Raw genomic sequence first — 16,847 nt, forward strand, 5'->3', positions numbered from 1 at the left:
GAACCAAGGACCTCTCGATCTGCAGTCGAATGCTCTACCACTGAGCTATTCCCCCTAGTTCAAGGCCGTAATGTTGATTTAACTAAAATAAAGGCAATGATCCGTGCTGTTACAGGGAGAACTCGGGTTTGAACCAAGGACCTCTCAATCTGCAGTCGAATGCTCTACCACTGAGCTATTCTCCCTTTTTCAAGGCCGTAATGTCGATTTAACTGAAATAACGGAATGATCCGTGCTGTTACAGGGGGAACTCGGATTTGAACCAAGGACCTCTCGATCTGCAGTCGAATGCTCTACCAATGAGCTATTCCCCCTTGTTCAAGGCCGTAATGTCGATTTAACTAAAATAAACGGAATGATCCGTGCTGTTACAGGGGGAACTCAGGTTTGAACCAAGGACCTCAGATCTGCAGTCGAATGCTCAACCACTGAGCTATTCCCCCTTTTTCAAGGCCGTAATGTCGATTTAACAGAAATAACGGAATGATCCGTGCTGTTACAGGGGGAACTCGGGTTTGAACCAAGGACCTCTCGATCTGCAGTCGAATGCTATACCACTGAGCTATTCCCCCTTGTTCAAGGCCGTAATGTCGATTTAACTAAAATAAACGGAATGATCCGTGCTGTTACAGGGGGAATCCAGGTTTGAACCAAGGACCTCTCGATCTGCAGTCGAATGCTCTACCACTGAGCTCTTCCCCCTAGTTCAAGGCCGTAATGTCGATTTAACTAAAATAAAAGGAATGATCCGTGCTGTTACAGGGGGAACTCGGGTTTGCACCAAGGACCTCTCGATCTACAGTCGAATGCTCTACCGCTGAGCTATTCCCCCTTGTTCATAACCGTAATGTCGATTTAACTAAAATAAACGAAATGATCCGTGCTGTTACAGGGGGAACTCGGGTTTTAACCAAGGACCTCTCGATCTGCAGTCGAATGCTCTACCACTGAGCCATTCCCCTTTGTTCATAACCTTAATGTCGACTTAACGAAAATAAACGAAATGATCCGTACTATTACAGGGAGAACTCAGGTTTGAACCAAGGACCTCTCGATCTGCAGTCGAATGCTTTACCATTGAGCTATTCCCCTTTTTTCCTCGCCCTAATGTCGATTTAACTAAAATAGACGGAACGATCCGTGCTGTTATAGCGGGAGCTCGGGTTTGAACCAAGGACCTCTCGATCTGCAGTCGAATGCTCTACCATTGAGCTATTCCCTCTTGTTCAAGGCCGTAATGTCGATTTAACTAAAATAAACGAAATGATCCGTGCTGTTACAGGGGGAACTCGGGTTTAAACCAAGGACCTCTCGATCTGCAGTCGAATGCTCTACCACTGAGCCATTCCCCTTTGTTCATAACCGTAATGTCGATTTAACTAAAATAAACGGAATGATCCGTGCTGTTACAGGGGGAACTCAGGTTTGAACCAAGGACCTCTCGATCAGCAGTCGAATGCTCTACCACTAAGCTATTCCCCCTAGTTCAAGGCCGTAATGTTGATTTATCTAAAATAAAGGCAATGATCCGTGCTGTTACAGGGAGAACTCGGGTTTGAACCAAGGACCTCTCAATCTTCAGTCGAATGCTCTACCACTGAGCTATTCCCCCTTGTTCATAGCCGTAATGTCGATTTAACTAAAATGAACGGAATGATCCGTGCTGTTACAGGGGGAACTCAGGTTTGAACCAAGGACCTCTCGATCTGCAGTCGAATGCTCTACCACTAAGCTATTCCCCCTAGTTCAAGGCCGTAATGTTGATTTATCTAAAATAAAGGCAATGATCCGTGCTGTTACAGGGAGAACTCGGGTTTGAACCAAGGACCTCTCGATCTGCAGTCGAATGCTCTACCACTAAGCTATTCCCCCTAGTTCAAGGCCGTAATGTTGATTTATCTAAAATAAAGGCAATGATCCGTGCTGTTACAGGGAGAACTCGGGTTTGAACCAAGGACCTCTCAATCTTCAGTCGAATGCTCTACCACTGAGCTATTCCCCCTTGTTCATAGCCGTAATGTCGATTTAACTAAAATAAACGGAATGATCCGTGCTGTTACAGGGGGAACTCAGGTTTGAACCAAGGACCTCTCGATCTGCAGTCGAATGCTCTACCACTGAGCCATTCCCCTTTGTTCATAACCGTAATGTCGACTTAACTAAAATAAACGAAATGATCCGTACTATTACAGGGAGAACTCGGGTTTGAACCAAGGACCTCTCGATCTGCAGTCGAATGCTTTACCATTGAGCTATTCCCCTTTTTTCCTCGCCCTAATGTCGATTTAACTAAAATAGACGGAACGATCCGTGCTGTTATAGCGGGAGCTCGGGTTTGAACCAAGGACCTCTCGATCTGCAGTCGAATGCTCTACCACTGAGCTATTCCCCCTAGTTCAAGGCCGTAATGTTGATTTAACTAAAATAAAGGCAATGATCCGTGCTGTTACAGGGGGAACTCGGGTTTAAACCAAGGACCTCTCGATCGGCAGTCGAATGCTCTACCACTAAGCTATTCCCCCTAGTTCAAGGCCGTAATGTTGATTTATCTAAAATAAAGGCAATGATCCGTGCTGTTACAGGGAGAACTCGGGTTTGAACCAAGGACCTCTCAATCTTCAGTCGAATGCTCTACCACTGAGCTATTCCCCCTTGTTCATAGCCGTAATGTCGATTTAACTAAAATAAAAGGAATGATCCGTGCTGTTACAAGGGGAACTCGGGTTTGAACCAAGGACCTCTCGATCTGCAGTCGAATGCTCTACCACTGAGCTCTTCCCCCTGGTTCAAGGCCGTAATGTCGATTTAACTAAAATAAAAGGAATGATCCGTGCTGTTACAGGGGGGACTCGGGTTTGCACCAAGGACCTCTCGATCTGCAGTCGAATGCTCTACCGCTGAGCTATTCCCCCTTGTTCATAACCGTAATGTCGATTTAAATAAAATAAACGAAATGATCCGTGCTGTTACAGGGGGAACTCGGGTTTAAACCAAGGACCTCTCGATCTGCAGTCGAATGCTCTACCACTGAGCCATTCCCCTTTGTCCATAACCGTAATGTCGACTTAACTAAAATAAACGAAACGATCCGTACTATTACAGGGAGAACTCGGGTTTGAACCAAGGACCTCTCGATCTGCAGTCGAATGCTTTACCATTGAGCTATTCCCCCTAGTTCAAGGCCGTAATGTTGATTTATCTAAAATAAAGGCAATGATCCGTGCTGTTACAGGGAGAACTCGGGTTTGAACCAAGGACCTCTCAATCTTCAGTCGAATGCTCTACCACTGAGCTATTCCCCCTTGTTCATAGCCGTAATGTCGATTTAACTAAAATAAACGGAATGATCCGTGCTGTTACAGGGGGAACTCGGGTTTAAACCAAGGACCTCTCGATCTGCAGTCGAATGCTCTACCACTGAGCCATTCCCCTTTGTTCATAACCGTAATGTCGACTTAACTAAAATAAACGAAATGATCCGTACTATTACAGGGAGAACTCGGGTTTGAACCAAGGACCTCTCGATCTGCAGTCGAATGCTTTACCATTGAGCTATTCCCCTTTTTTCCTCGCCCTAATGTCGATTTAACTAAAATAGACGGAACGATCCGTGCTGTTATAGCGGGAGCTCGGGTTTGAACTAAGGACCTCTCGATCTGCAGTCGAATGCTCTACCACTGAGCTATTCCCCCTAGTTCGAGGCCGTAATGTTGATTTAACTAAAATAAAGGCAATGATCCGTGCTGTTACAGGGAGAACTCGGGTTTGAACCAAGGACCTCTCGATCTGCAGTCGAATGCTCTACCACTGAGCTATTCCCCCTAGTTCAAGGCCGTAATGTTGATTTATCTAAAATAAAGGCAATGATCCGTGCTGTTACAGGGAGAACTCGGGTTTGAACCAAGGACCTCTCAATCTTCAGTCGAATGCTCTACCACTGAGCTATTCCCCCTTGTTCATAGCCGTAATGTCGATTTAACTAAAATAAACGGAATGATCCGTGCTGTTACAGGGGGAACTCGGGTTTAAACCAAGGACCTCTCGATCTGCAGTCGAATGCTCTACCACTGAGCCATTCCCCTTTGTTCATAACCGTAATGTCGACTTAACTAAAATAAACGAAATGATCCGTACTATTACAGGGAGAACTCGGGTTTGAACCAAGGACCTCTCGATCTGCAGTCGAATGCTTTACCATTGAGCTATTCCCCTTTTTTCCTCGCCCTAATGTCGATTTAACTAAAATAGACGGAACGATCCGTGCTGTTATAGCGGGAGCTCGGGTTTGAACCAAGGACCTCTCGATCTGCAGTCGAATGCTCTACCACTGAGCTATTCCCCCTAGTTCAAGGCCGTAATGTTGATTTAACTAAAATAAAGGCAATGATCCGTGCTGTTACAGGGAGAACTCGGGTTTGAACCAAGGACCTCTCAATCTGCAGTCGAATGCTCTACCACTGAGCTATTCCCCCTTTTTCAAGGCCGTAATGTCGATTTAACTGAAAAACGGAATGATCCGTGCTGTTACAGGGGGAACTCGGGTTTGAACCAAGGACCTCTCGATCTGCAGTCGAATGCTATACCACTGAGCTATTCCCCCTTGTTCAAGGCCGTAATGTCGATTTAACTAAAATAAACGGAATGATCCGTGCTGTTACAGGGGGAACTCGGGTTTGCACCAAGGACCTCTCGATCTGCAGTCGAATGCTCTACCGCTGAGCTATTCCCCCTTGTTCATAACCGTAATGTCGATTTAACTAAAATAAACGAAATGATCCGTGCTGTTACAGGGGGAACTCGGGTTTAAACCAAGGACCTCTCGATCTGCAGTCGAATGCTCTACCACTGAGCCATTCCCCTTTGTTCATAACCGTAATGTCGACTTAACTAAAATAAACGAAATGATCCGTACTATTACAGGGAGAACTCGGGTTTGAACCAAGGGCCTCTCGATCTGCAGTCGAATGCTTTACCATTGAGCTATTCCCCTTTTTTCCTCGCCCTAATGTCGATTTAACTAAAATAGACGGAACGATCCGTGCTGTTATAGCGGGAGCTCGGGTTTGAACCAAGGACCTCTCGATCTGCAGTCGAATGCTCTACCACTGAGCTATTCCCCCTAGTTCAAGGCCGTAATGTTGATTTAACTAAAATAAAGGCAATGATCCGTGCTGTTACAGGGAGAACTCGGGTTTGAACCAAGGACCTCTCAATCTGCAGTCGAATGCTCTACCACTGAGCTATTCCCCCTTTTTCAAGGCCGTAATGTCGATTTAGCTGAAATAACGGAATGATCCGTGCTGTTACAGGGGGAACTCGGGTTTGAACCAAGGACCTCTCGATCTGCAGTCGAATGCTATACCACTGAGCTATTCCCCCTTGTTCAAGGCCGTAATGTCGATTTAACTAAAATAAACGGAATGATCCGTGCTGTTACAGGGGGAACTCAGGTTTGAACCAAGGACCTCTCGATCTGCAGTCGAATGCTCAACCACTGAGCTATTCCCCCTTTTTCAAGGCCGTAATGTCGATTTACCTGAAATAACGGAATGATCCGTGCTGTTACAGGGGGAACTCGGGTTTGAACCAAGGACCTCTCGATCTGCAGTCGAATGCTCTACCACTGAGCTATTCCCCCTTGTTCAAGGCCGTAATGTCGGTTTAACTAAAATAAACGAAATGATCCGTGCTGTTACAGGGGGAACTCGGGTTTAAACCAAGGACCTCTCGATCTGCAGTCGAATGCTCTACCACTGAGCCATTCCCCTTTGTTCATAACCGTAATGTCGACTTAACTAAAATAAACGAAATGATCCGTACTATTACAGGGAGAACTCGGGTTTGAACCAAGGGCCTCTCGATCTGCAGTCGAATGCTTTACCATTGAGCTATTCCCCTTTTTTCCTCGCCCTAATGTCGATTTAACTAAAATAGACGGAACGATCCGTGCTGTTATAGCGGGAGCTCGGGTTTGAACCAAGGACCTCTCGATCTGCAGTCGAATGCTCTACCACTGAGCTATTCCCCCTAGTTCAAGGCCGTAATGTTGATTTAACTAAAATAAAGGCAATGATCCGTGCTGTTACAGGGAGAACTCGGGTTTGAACCAAGGACCTCTCAATCTGCAGTCGAATGCTCTACCACTGAGCTATTCCCCCTTTTTCAAGGCCGTAATGTCGATTTAGCTGAAATAACGGAATGATCCGTGCTGTTACAGGGGGAACTCGGGTTTGAACCAAGGACCTCTCGATCTGCAGTCGAATGCTATACCACTGAGCTATTCCCCCTTGTTCAAGGCCGTAATGTCGATTTAACTAAAATAAACGGAATGATCCGTGCTGTTACAGGGGGAACTCAGGTTTGAACCAAGGACCTCTCGATCTGCAGTCGAATGCTCAACCACTGAGCTATTCCCCCTTTTTCAAGGCCGTAATGTCGATTTACCTGAAATAACGGAATGATCCGTGCTGTTACAGGGGGAACTCGGGTTTGAGACAAGGACCTCTCGATCTGCAGTCGAATGCTCTACCACTGAGCTATTCCCCCTTGTTCAAGGCCGTAATGTCGGTTTAACTAAAATAAACGAAATGATCCGTGCTGTTACAGGGGGAACTCGGGTTTAAACCAAGGACCTCTCGATCTGCAGTCGAATGCTCTACCACTGAGCCATTCCCCTTTGTTCATAACCGTAATGTCGACTTAACTAAAATAAACGAAATAATCCGTACTATTACAGGGAGAACTCGGGTTTGAACCAAGGACCTCTCGATCTGCAGTCGAATGCTTTACCATTGAGCTATTCCCCTTTTTTCCTCGCCCTAATGTCGATTTAACTAAAATAGACGGAATGATCCGTGCTGTTACAGGGCGAACTCGGGTTTGAACCAAGGACCTCTCGATCTGCAGTCGAATGCTCTACCACTGAGCTATTCCCCTTTGTTCATAACCGTAATGTCGATTTAACTAAAATAAAGGCAATGATCCGTGCTGTTACAGGGGGAACTCGGGTTTAAACCAAGGACCTCTCGATCTGCAGTCGAATGCTCTACCACTGAGCCATTCCCCTTTGTTCATAACCGTAATGTCGACTTAACGAAAATAAACGAAATGATCCGTACTATTACAGGGAGAACTCGGGTTTGAACCAAGGACCTCTCGATCTGCAGTCGAATGCTTTACAATTGAGCTATTCCCCTTTTTTCCTCGCCCTAATGTCGATTTAACTAAAATAGACGGAACGATCCGTGCTGTTATAGCGGGAGCTCGGGTTTGAACCAAGGACCTCTCGATCTGCAGTCGAATGCTCTACCATTGAGCTATTCCCTCTTGTTCAAGGCCGTAATGTCGATTTAACTAAAATAAACGAAATGATCCGTGCTGTTACAGGGGGAACTCGGGTTTAAACCAAGGACCTCTCGATCTGCAGTCGAATGCTCTACCACTGAGTCATTCCCCTTTGTTCATAACCGTAATGTCGATTTAACTAAAATAAACGGAATGATCCGTGCTGTTACAGGGGGAACTCAGGTTTGAACCAAGGACCTCTCGATCTGCAGTCGAATGCTCTACCACTAAGCTATTCCCCCTAGTTCAAGGCCGTAATGTTGATTTATCTAAAATAAAGGCAATGATCCGTGCTGTTACAGGGAGAACTCGGGTTTGAACCAAGGACCTCTCAATCTTCAGTCGAATGCTCTACCACTGAGCTATTCCCCCTTGTTCATAGCCGTAATGTCGATTTAACTAAAATAAACGGAATGATCCGTGCTGTTACAGGGGGAACTCAGGTTTGAACCAAGGACCTCTCGATCTGCAGTCGAATGCTCTACCACTGAGCCATTCCCCTTTGTTCATAACCGTAATGTCGACTTAACTAAAATAAACGAAATAATCCGTACTATTACAGGGAGAACTCGGGTTTGAACCAAGGACCTCTCGATCTGCAGTCGAATGCTTTACCATTGAGCTATTCCCCTTTTTTCCTCGCCCTAATGTCGATTTAACTAAAATAGACGGAATGATCCGTGCTGTTACAGGGCGAACTCGGGTTTGAACCAAGGACCTCTCGATCTGCAGTCGAATGCTCTACCACTGAGCTATTCCCCCTTGTTCAAGCCTGTAATGTCGATTTAACTAAAATAAACGGAATGATCCGTGCTGTTACAGGGGGAACTCAGGTTTGAACCAAGGACCTCTCGGTCTGCGGTCGATTGCTCAACCACTGAGCTATTCCCCCTTTTTCAAGGCCGTAATGTCGATTTAACTGAAATAACGGAAAGATCCGTGCTGTTACAGGGGGAACTCGGGTTTGAACCAAGGACCTCTCGATCTGCAGTCGAATGCTCAACCACTGAGCTATTCCCCCTTGTTCAAGGCCGTAATGTTGATTTAACTAAAATAAAGGCAATGATCCGTGCTGTTACAGGGAGAACTCGGGTTTGAACCAAGGACCTCTCAATCTGCAGTCGAATGCTCTACCAAAAATAAACGGAATGATCCGTGCTGTTACAGGGGGAAACCAGGTTTGAACCAAGGACCTCTCGATCTGCAGTCGAATGCTCTACCACTGAGCTCTTCCCCCTAGTTCAAGGTCGTAATGTCGATTTAACTAAAATAAAAGGAATGATCCGTGCTGTTAGAGGAGGAACTCGGGTTTGCACCAAGGACCTCTCGAGCTGCAGTCGAATGCTGTACCGCTGAGCTATTCCCCCTTGTTCATAACCGTAATGTCGATTTAACTAAAATAAACGAAATGATCCGTGCTGTTACAGGGGGAACTCGGGTTTAAACCAAGGATCTCTCGATCTGCAGTCGAATGCTCTACCACTGAGCCATTCCCCTTTGTTCATAACCGTAATGTCGACTTAACTAAAATAAACGAAATGATCCGTACTATTACAGGGAGAACTCGGGTTTGAACCAAGGACCTCTCGATCTGCAGTCGAATGCTTTACCATTGAGCTATTCCCCTTTTTTCCTCGCCCAAATGTCGATTTAACTAAAATAGACGGAACGATCCGTGCTGTTATAGCGGGAGCTCGGGTTTGAACCAAGGACCTCTCGATCTGCAGTCGAATGATCTACCACTGAGCTATTCCCCTTTGTTCATAACCGTAATGTCGATTTAACTAAAATAAAGGCAATGATCCGTGCTGTTACAGGGGGAACTCGGGTTTAAACCAAGGACCTCTCGATCTGCAGTCGAATGCTCTACCACTGAGCCATTCCCCTTTGTTCATAACCGTAATGTCGACTTAACGAAAATAAACGAAATGATCCGTACTATTACAGGGAGAACTCGGGTTTGAACCAAGGACCTCTCGATCTGCAGTCGAATGCTTTACAATTGAGCTATTCCCCTTTTTTCCTCGCCCTAATGTCGATTTAACTAAAATAGACGGAACGATCCGTGCTGTTATAGCGGGAGCTCGGGTTTGAACCAAGGACCTCTCGATCTGCAGTCGAATGCTCTACCACTGAGCTATTCCCCCTAGTTCAAGGCCGTAATGTTGATTTAACTAAAATAAAGGCAATGATCCGTGCTGTTACAGGGAGAACTCGGGTTTGAACCAAGGACCTCTCAATCTGCAGTCGAATGCTCTACCACTGAGCTATTCCCCCTTTTTCAAGGCCGTAATGTCGATTTAACTGAAAAACGGAATGATCCGTGCTGTTACAGGGGGAACTCGGGTTTGAACCAAGGACCTCTCGATCTGCAGTCGAATGCTATACCACTGAGCTATTCCCCCTTGTTCAAGGCCGTAATGTCGATTTAACTAAAATAAACGGAATGATCCGTGCTGTTACAGGGGGAACTCGGGTTTGCACCAAGGACCTCTCGATCTGCAGTCGAATGCTCTACCGCTGAGCTATTCCCCCTTGTTCATAACCGTAATGTCGATTTAACTAAAATAAACGAAATGATCCGTGCTGTTACAGGGGGAACTCGGGTTTAAACCAAGGACCTCTCGATCTGCAGTCGAATGCTCTACCACTGAGCCATTCCCCTTTGTTCATAACCGTAATGTCGACTTAACTAAAATAAACGAAATGATCCGTACTATTACAGGGAGAACTCGGGTTTGAACCAAGGGCCTCTCGATCTGCAGTCGAATGCTTTACCATTGAGCTATTCCCCTTTTTTCCTCGCCCTAATGTCGATTTAACTAAAATAGACGGAACGATCCGTGCTGTTATAGCGGGAGCTCGGGTTTGAACCAAGGACCTCTCGATCTGCAGTCGAATGCTCTACCACTGAGCTATTCCCCCTAGTTCAAGGCCGTAATGTTGATTTAACTAAAATAAAGGCAATGATCCGTGCTGTTACAGGGAGAACTCGGGTTTGAACCAAGGACCTCTCAATCTGCAGTCGAATGCTCTACCACTGAGCTATTCCCCCTTTTTCAAGGCCGTAATGTCGATTTAGCTGAAATAACGGAATGATCCGTGCTGTTACAGGGGGAACTCGGGTTTGAACCAAGGACCTCTCGATCTGCAGTCGAATGCTATACCACTGAGCTATTCCCCCTTGTTCAAGGCCGTAATGTCGATTTAACTAAAATAAACGGAATGATCCGTGCTGTTACAGGGGGAACTCAGGTTTGAACCAAGGACCTCTCGATCTGCAGTCGAATGCTCAACCACTGAGCTATTCCCCCTTTTTCAAGGCCGTAATGTCGATTTACCTGAAATAACGGAATGATCCGTGCTGTTACAGGGGGAACTCGGGTTTGAACCAAGGACCTCTCGATCTGCAGTCGAATGCTCTACCACTGAGCTATTCCCCCTTGTTCAAGGCCGTAATGTCGGTTTAACTAAAATAAACGAAATGATCCGTGCTGTTACAGGGGGAACTCGGGTTTAAACCAAGGACCTCTCGATCTGCAGTCGAATGCTCTACCACTGAGCCATTCCCCTTTGTTCATAACCGTAATGTCGACTTAACTAAAATAAACGAAATGATCCGTACTATTACAGGGAGAACTCGGGTTTGAACCAAGGGCCTCTCGATCTGCAGTCGAATGCTTTACCATTGAGCTATTCCCCTTTTTTCCTCGCCCTAATGTCGATTTAACTAAAATAGACGGAACGATCCGTGCTGTTATAGCGGGAGCTCGGGTTTGAACCAAGGACCTCTCGATCTGCAGTCGAATGCTCTACCACTGAGCTATTCCCCCTAGTTCAAGGCCGTAATGTTGATTTAACTAAAATAAAGGCAATGATCCGTGCTGTTACAGGGAGAACTCGGGTTTGAACCAAGGACCTCTCAATCTGCAGTCGAATGCTCTACCACTGAGCTATTCCCCCTTTTTCAAGGCCGTAATGTCGATTTAGCTGAAATAACGGAATGATCCGTGCTGTTACAGGGGGAACTCGGGTTTGAACCAAGGACCTCTCGATCTGCAGTCGAATGCTATACCACTGAGCTATTCCCCCTTGTTCAAGGCCGTAATGTCGATTTAACTAAAATAAACGGAATGATCCGTGCTGTTACAGGGGGAACTCAGGTTTGAACCAAGGACCTCTCGATCTGCAGTCGAATGCTCAACCACTGAGCTATTCCCCCTTTTTCAAGGCCGTAATGTCGATTTACCTGAAATAACGGAATGATCCGTGCTGTTACAGGGGGAACTCGGGTTTGAGACAAGGACCTCTCGATCTGCAGTCGAATGCTCTACCACTGAGCTATTCCCCCTTGTTCAAGGCCGTAATGTCGGTTTAACTAAAATAAACGAAATGATCCGTGCTGTTACAGGGGGAACTCGGGTTTAAACCAAGGACCTCTCGATCTGCAGTCGAATGCTCTACCACTGAGCCATTCCCCTTTGTTCATAACCGTAATGTCGACTTAACTAAAATAAACGAAATAATCCGTACTATTACAGGGAGAACTCGGGTTTGAACCAAGGACCTCTCGATCTGCAGTCGAATGCTTTACCATTGAGCTATTCCCCTTTTTTCCTCGCCCTAATGTCGATTTAACTAAAATAGACGGAATGATCCGTGCTGTTACAGGGCGAACTCGGGTTTGAACCAAGGACCTCTCGATCTGCAGTCGAATGCTCTACCACTGAGCTATTCCCCTTTGTTCATAACCGTAATGTCGATTTAACTAAAATAAAGGCAATGATCCGTGCTGTTACAGGGGGAACTCGGGTTTAAACCAAGGACCTCTCGATCTGCAGTCGAATGCTCTACCACTGAGCCATTCCCCTTTGTTCATAACCGTAATGTCGACTTAACGAAAATAAACGAAATGATCCGTACTATTACAGGGAGAACTCGGGTTTGAACCAAGGACCTCTCGATCTGCAGTCGAATGCTTTACAATTGAGCTATTCCCCTTTTTTCCTCGCCCTAATGTCGATTTAACTAAAATAGACGGAACGATCCGTGCTGTTATAGCGGGAGCTCGGGTTTGAACCAAGGACCTCTCGATCTGCAGTCGAATGCTCTACCATTGAGCTATTCCCTCTTGTTCAAGGCCGTAATGTCGATTTAACTAAAATAAACGAAATGATCCGTGCTGTTACAGGGGGAACTCGGGTTTAAACCAAGGACCTCTCGATCTGCAGTCGAATGCTCTACCACTGAGTCATTCCCCTTTGTTCATAACCGTAATGTCGATTTAACTAAAATAAACGGAATGATCCGTGCTGTTACAGGGGGAACTCAGGTTTGAACCAAGGACCTCTCGATCTGCAGTCGAATGCTCTACCACTAAGCTATTCCCCCTAGTTCAAGGCCGTAATGTTGATTTATCTAAAATAAAGGCAATGATCCGTGCTGTTACAGGGAGAACTCGGGTTTGAACCAAGGACCTCTCAATCTTCAGTCGAATGCTCTACCACTGAGCTATTCCCCCTTGTTCATAGCCGTAATGTCGATTTAACTAAAATAAACGGAATGATCCGTGCTGTTACAGGGGGAACTCAGGTTTGAACCAAGGACCTCTCGATCTGCAGTCGAATGCTCTACCACTGAGCCATTCCCCTTTGTTCATAACCGTAATGTCGACTTAACTAAAATAAACGAAATAATCCGTACTATTACAGGGAGAACTCGGGTTTGAACCAAGGACCTCTCGATCTGCAGTCGAATGCTTTACCATTGAGCTATTCCCCTTTTTTCCTCGCCCTAATGTCGATTTAACTAAAATAGACGGAATGATCCGTGCTGTTACAGGGCGAACTCGGGTTTGAACCAAGGACCTCTCGATCTGCAGTCGAATGCTCTACCACTGAGCTATTCCCCCTTGTTCAAGCCTGTAATGTCGATTTAACTAAAATAAACGGAATGATCCGTGCTGTTACAGGGGGAACTCAGGTTTGAACCAAGGACCTCTCGGTCTGCGGTCGATTGCTCAACCACTGAGCTATTCCCCCTTTTTCAAGGCCGTAATGTCGATTTAACTGAAATAACGGAAAGATCCGTGCTGTTACAGGGGGAACTCGGGTTTGAACCAAGGACCTCTCGATCTGCAGTCGAATGCTCAACCACTGAGCTATTCCCCCTTGTTCAAGGCCGTAATGTTGATTTAACTAAAATAAAGGCAATGATCCGTGCTGTTACAGGGAGAACTCGGGTTTGAACCAAGGACCTCTCAATCTGCAGTCGAATGCTCTACCAAAAATAAACGGAATGATCCGTGCTGTTACAGGGGGAAACCAGGTTTGAACCAAGGACCTCTCGATCTGCAGTCGAATGCTCTACCACTGAGCTCTTCCCCCTAGTTCAAGGTCGTAATGTCGATTTAACTAAAATAAAAGGAATGATCCGTGCTGTTAGAGGAGGAACTCGGGTTTGCACCAAGGACCTCTCGAGCTGCAGTCGAATGCTGTACCGCTGAGCTATTCCCCCTTGTTCATAACCGTAATGTCGATTTAACTAAAATAAACGAAATGATCCGTGCTGTTACAGGGGGAACTCGGGTTTAAACCAAGGATCTCTCGATCTGCAGTCGAATGCTCTACCACTGAGCCATTCCCCTTTGTTCATAACCGTAATGTCGACTTAACTAAAATAAACGAAATGATCCGTACTATTACAGGGAGAACTCGGGTTTGAACCAAGGACCTCTCGATCTGCAGTCGAATGCTTTACCATTGAGCTATTCCCCTTTTTTCCTCGCCCAAATGTCGATTTAACTAAAATAGACGGAACGATCCGTGCTGTTATAGCGGGAGCTCGGGTTTGAACCAAGGACCTCTCGATCTGCAGTCGAATGATCTACCACTGAGCTATTCCCCTTTGTTCATAACCGTAATGTCGATTTAACTAAAATAAAGGCAATGATCCGTGCTGTTACAGGGGGAACTCGGGTTTAAACCAAGGACCTCTCGATCTGCAGTCGAATGCTCTACCACTGAGCCATTCCCCTTTGTTCATAACCGTAATGTCGACTTAACGAAAATAAACGAAATGATCCGTACTATTACAGGGAGAACTCGGGTTTGAACCAAGGACCTCTCGATCTGCAGTCGAATGCTTTACAATTGAGCTATTCCCCTTTTTTCCTCGCCCTAATGTCGATTTAACTAAAATAGACGGAACGATCCGTGCTGTTATAGCGGGAGCTCGGGTTTGAACCAAGGACCTCTCGATCTGCAGTCGAATGCTCTACCATTGAGCTATTCCCTCTTGTTCAAGGCCGTAATGTCGATTTAACTAAAATAAACGAAATGATCCGTGCTGTTACAGGGGGAACTCGGGTTTAAACCAAGGACCTCTCGATCTGCAGTCGAATGCTCTACCACTGAGTCATTCCCCTTTGTTCATAACCGTAATGTCGATTTAACTAAAATAAACGGAATGATCCGTGCTGTTACAGGGGGAACTCAGGTTTGAACCAAGGACCTCTCGATCTGCAGTCGAATGCTTTACCACTAAGCTATTCCCCCTAGTTCAAGGCCGTAATGTTGATTTATCTAAAATAAAGGCAATGATCCGTGCTGTTACAGGGAGAACTCGGGTTTGAACCAAGGACCTCTCAATCTTCAGTCGAATGCTCTACCACTGAGCTATTCCCCCTTGTTCATAGCCGTAATGTCGATTTAACTAAAATAAACGGAATGATCCGTGCTGTTACAGGGGGAACTCAGGTTTGAACCAAGGACCTCTCGAAATGCAGTCGAATGCTCTACCACTGAGCCATTCCCCTTTGTTCATAACCGTAATGTCGACTTAACTAAAATAAACGAAATAATCCGTACTATTACAGGGAGAACTCGGGTTTGAACCAAGGACCTCTCGATCTGCAGTCGAATGCTTTACCATTGAGCTATTCCCCTTTTTTCCTCGCCCTAATGTCGATTTAACTAAAATAGACGGAATGATCCGTGCTGTTACAGGGCGAACTCGGGTTTGAACCAAGGACCTCTCGATCTGCAGTCGAATGCTCTACCACTGAGCTATTCCCCCTTGTTCAAGCCTGTAATGTCGATTTAACTAAAATAAACGGAATGATCCGTGCTGTTACAGGGGGAACTCAGGTTTGAACCAAGGACCTCTCGGTCTGCGGTCGATTGCTCAACCACTGAGCTATTCCCCCTTTTTCAAGGCCGTAATGTCGATTTAACTGAAATAACGGAAAGATCCGTGCTGTTACAGGGGGAACTCGGGTTTGAACCAAGGACCTCTCGATCTGCAGTCGAATGCTCAACCACTGAGCTATTCCCCCTTGTTCAAGGCCGTAATGTTGATTTAACTAAAATAAAGGCAATGATCCGTGCTGTTACAGGGAGAACTCGGGTTTGAACCAAGGACCTCTCAATCTGCAGTCGAATGCTCTACCAAAAATAAACGGAATGATCCGTGCTGTTACAGGGGGAAACCAGGTTTGAACCAAGGACCTCTCGATCTGCAGTCGAATGCTCTACCACTGAGCTCTTCCCCCTAGTTCAAGGTCGTAATGTCGATTTAACTAAAATAAAAGGAATGATCCGTGCTGTTAGAGGAGGAACTCGGGTTTGCACCAAGGACCTCTCGAGCTGCAGTCGAATGCTGTACCGCTGAGCTATTCCCCCTTGTTCATAACCGTAATGTCGATTTAACTAAAATAAACGAAATGATCCGTGCTGTTACAGGGGGAACTCGGGTTTAAACCAAGGATCTCTCGATCTGCAGTCGAATGCTCTACCACTGAGCCATTCCCCTTTGTTCATAACCGTAATGTCGACTTAACTAAAATAAACGAAATGATCCGTACTATTACAGGGAGAACTCGGGTTTGAACCAAGGACCTCTCGATCTGCAGTCGAATGCTTTACCATTGAGCTATTCCCCTTTTTTCCTCGCCCTAATGTCGATTTAACTAAAATAGACGGAATGATCCGTGCTGTTACAGGGCGAACTCGGGTTTGAACCAAGGACCTCTCGATCTGCAGTCGAATGCTCTACCACTGAGCTATTCCCCCTTGTTCAAGCCTGTAATGTCGATTTAACTAAAATAAACGGAATGATCCGTGCTGTTACAGGGGGAACTCAGGTTTGAACCAAGGACCTCTCGGTCTGCGGTCGATTGCTCAACCACTGAGCTATTCCCCCTTTTTCAAGGCCGTAATGTCGATTTAACTGAAATAACGGAAAGATCCGTGCTGTTACAGGGGGAACTCGGGTTTGAACCAAGGACCTCTCGATCTGCAGTCGAATGCTCAACCACTGAGCTATTCCCCCTTGTTCAAGGCCGTAATGTTGATTTAACTAAAATAAAGGCAATGATCCGTGCTGTTACAGGGAGAACTCGGGTTTGAACCAAGGACCTCTCAATCTGCAGTCGAATGCTCTACCAAAAATAAACGGAATGATCCGTGCTGTTACAGGGGGAAACCAGGTTTGAACCAAGGACC

At 45.9% G+C, this 16,847-nt stretch overlaps 18 non-coding genes across 18 annotated transcripts; all 18 read right to left on the reverse strand.

Annotated features, from left to right (window-relative positions):
- Positions 1-113: 113 nt before the first annotated feature.
- Positions 114-185, reverse strand: TRNAC-GCA (transfer RNA cysteine (anticodon GCA)). Its single transcript has one exon. It is a non-coding gene; the product is annotated as a tRNA-Cys (tRNA).
- Positions 186-760: 575 nt separating this feature from the next.
- Positions 761-832, reverse strand: TRNAY-GUA (transfer RNA tyrosine (anticodon GUA)). The gene has a single exon. It is a non-coding gene; the product is annotated as a tRNA-Tyr (tRNA).
- A 578-nt stretch (positions 833-1,410) lies between these two features.
- Positions 1,411-1,482, reverse strand: TRNAS-GCU (transfer RNA serine (anticodon GCU)). The gene has a single exon. It is a non-coding gene; the product is annotated as a tRNA-Ser (tRNA).
- A 318-nt stretch (positions 1,483-1,800) lies between these two features.
- Positions 1,801-1,872, reverse strand: TRNAC-GCA (transfer RNA cysteine (anticodon GCA)). Its single transcript has one exon. It is a non-coding gene; the product is annotated as a tRNA-Cys (tRNA).
- A 578-nt stretch (positions 1,873-2,450) lies between these two features.
- On the reverse strand, positions 2,451-2,522 carry TRNAG-GCC (transfer RNA glycine (anticodon GCC)). The gene has a single exon. It is a non-coding gene; the product is annotated as a tRNA-Gly (tRNA).
- A 1,228-nt stretch (positions 2,523-3,750) lies between these two features.
- TRNAC-GCA (transfer RNA cysteine (anticodon GCA)) lies at positions 3,751-3,822 on the reverse strand. The gene has a single exon. It is a non-coding gene; the product is annotated as a tRNA-Cys (tRNA).
- A 578-nt stretch (positions 3,823-4,400) lies between these two features.
- Positions 4,401-4,472, reverse strand: TRNAC-GCA (transfer RNA cysteine (anticodon GCA)). Its single transcript has one exon. It is a non-coding gene; the product is annotated as a tRNA-Cys (tRNA).
- A 706-nt stretch (positions 4,473-5,178) lies between these two features.
- On the reverse strand, positions 5,179-5,250 carry TRNAC-GCA (transfer RNA cysteine (anticodon GCA)). The gene has a single exon. It is a non-coding gene; the product is annotated as a tRNA-Cys (tRNA).
- A 316-nt stretch (positions 5,251-5,566) lies between these two features.
- TRNAC-GCA (transfer RNA cysteine (anticodon GCA)) lies at positions 5,567-5,638 on the reverse strand. Its single transcript has one exon. It is a non-coding gene; the product is annotated as a tRNA-Cys (tRNA).
- Positions 5,639-6,086: 448 nt separating this feature from the next.
- TRNAC-GCA (transfer RNA cysteine (anticodon GCA)) lies at positions 6,087-6,158 on the reverse strand. The gene has a single exon. It is a non-coding gene; the product is annotated as a tRNA-Cys (tRNA).
- A 2,135-nt stretch (positions 6,159-8,293) lies between these two features.
- Positions 8,294-8,365, reverse strand: TRNAC-GCA (transfer RNA cysteine (anticodon GCA)). The gene has a single exon. It is a non-coding gene; the product is annotated as a tRNA-Cys (tRNA).
- A 1,184-nt stretch (positions 8,366-9,549) lies between these two features.
- TRNAC-GCA (transfer RNA cysteine (anticodon GCA)) lies at positions 9,550-9,621 on the reverse strand. The gene has a single exon. It is a non-coding gene; the product is annotated as a tRNA-Cys (tRNA).
- A 706-nt stretch (positions 9,622-10,327) lies between these two features.
- On the reverse strand, positions 10,328-10,399 carry TRNAC-GCA (transfer RNA cysteine (anticodon GCA)). The gene has a single exon. It is a non-coding gene; the product is annotated as a tRNA-Cys (tRNA).
- A 316-nt stretch (positions 10,400-10,715) lies between these two features.
- Positions 10,716-10,787, reverse strand: TRNAC-GCA (transfer RNA cysteine (anticodon GCA)). The gene has a single exon. It is a non-coding gene; the product is annotated as a tRNA-Cys (tRNA).
- A 448-nt stretch (positions 10,788-11,235) lies between these two features.
- TRNAC-GCA (transfer RNA cysteine (anticodon GCA)) lies at positions 11,236-11,307 on the reverse strand. Its single transcript has one exon. It is a non-coding gene; the product is annotated as a tRNA-Cys (tRNA).
- Positions 11,308-13,442: 2,135 nt separating this feature from the next.
- TRNAC-GCA (transfer RNA cysteine (anticodon GCA)) lies at positions 13,443-13,514 on the reverse strand. Its single transcript has one exon. It is a non-coding gene; the product is annotated as a tRNA-Cys (tRNA).
- A 2,093-nt stretch (positions 13,515-15,607) lies between these two features.
- TRNAC-GCA (transfer RNA cysteine (anticodon GCA)) lies at positions 15,608-15,679 on the reverse strand. The gene has a single exon. It is a non-coding gene; the product is annotated as a tRNA-Cys (tRNA).
- A 923-nt stretch (positions 15,680-16,602) lies between these two features.
- Positions 16,603-16,674, reverse strand: TRNAC-GCA (transfer RNA cysteine (anticodon GCA)). Its single transcript has one exon. It is a non-coding gene; the product is annotated as a tRNA-Cys (tRNA).
- Positions 16,675-16,847: the final 173 nt, after the last annotated feature.

This window comes from Phalangium opilio, unplaced genomic scaffold, assembly GCF_054372755.1.
Source record: "Phalangium opilio isolate 3A_F unplaced genomic scaffold, DU_Popi_V2 ptg000053l_1, whole genome shotgun sequence".
Lineage (NCBI taxonomy): Eukaryota > Metazoa > Arthropoda > Arachnida > Opiliones > Phalangiidae > Phalangium > Phalangium opilio.